General features: G+C 35.5%; 1 pseudogene; it reads right to left on the reverse strand.

Moving 5' to 3' along the window:
- Positions 1-593: 593 nt before the first annotated feature.
- Positions 594-795, reverse strand: LOC138787695 (U2 spliceosomal RNA; annotated as a pseudogene).
- Between the last annotated feature and the right edge of the window lie 369 nt (positions 796-1,164).

Genomic DNA, 1,164 nt, shown 5'->3' on the forward strand with positions numbered 1-1,164 from the left:
TGCTCTCTGCTGACATCTCTGGCCGAGACAGGAACTCTGTCTTGGTTTTCCATGAATCCCCATAGAAAACATCTTCTGCTCTGAACAGTTCCCGTCTCGGCCAGAGATGTCAGCAGAGAGCACTGTGTCAGACTGAGAAGAAAACAATATTTCCTGCATGACATACAGCAGCTGATAAGTATGGGAAGACTGGAGATTTTTTAATAGAAGTAAATTACAACTCTATATAACTTTCTTACACCAGTTGATTTGAAAGAAAAAGAAAATATATGGTCCCCAGATAGTGGACATATCAGATATTAAAAGGGCACACCAGTGAAAATCTTTTTCCTTTCAAATCTACTGGCTTCAGAAAGTTATATAGATTTGTAATTTGCTTCTATTTAAAATGTTCAAGTCTTCCAGTACTTATCAGCTGCTGTACGTTCTGCAGGAAGTTGTTTTTTATTTCCAGTTTGACACAGTGCTCTCTGCTGCCACCTCTGTCTGTGACAGGAACTGTCCAGAGCAGGAGAGCTTTTCTTTGGGGATTTGCTACTACTGCTCTATGCAGTTCCTGTTTCGGACAGAGAAGAGCATTGTGTTTGATTAAAAAGAAAACAACATTTTCTGCAGGACATACAGCAGCTGATAAGTATGGTAAGATTTGAGATTTTTAAATAGAAGTAAATTACAAATCTATATAACTTTTTTAAAACAGTTGATTTGAAAGAAAAAGATTTTTGCCGAATTACCCATTTAAACTGATAAGAACGTATACTACAATTGATCTTAGCCAGAAGGCCGAGAAGTGATAATAAATCTGTTTTAAGTGATCTCTAGTACTAGTAATTATCATACATACTGTACATAACATTTAGCGACGAGCGAATAGTGAAATATTCGAATATTTGATATGCGTACGAATATCTCCCGAATATTCGATCGAATATTCAATCCCATTAAAGTCTATAAGAACAAATATTCGATTATTGAAAAACATCTATTCGACCACTTGGAGGTAAAAAACGGAATCTGAGGGATTTGAACGCTTATCTAATATTGTTCGAATATTCGGCGAACTATTTGATAATATTCGATAGACCGAATACCTTACTATTCGATCGAACAGTATTCGCTCATCACTAATAATATTATATCCACATAAATAGGATGTTTGTATTA

This window comes from Dendropsophus ebraccatus, chromosome 3 (genome assembly GCF_027789765.1).
Source record: "Dendropsophus ebraccatus isolate aDenEbr1 chromosome 3, aDenEbr1.pat, whole genome shotgun sequence".
NCBI classification, from domain to species: Eukaryota; Metazoa; Chordata; class Amphibia; order Anura; family Hylidae; genus Dendropsophus; species Dendropsophus ebraccatus.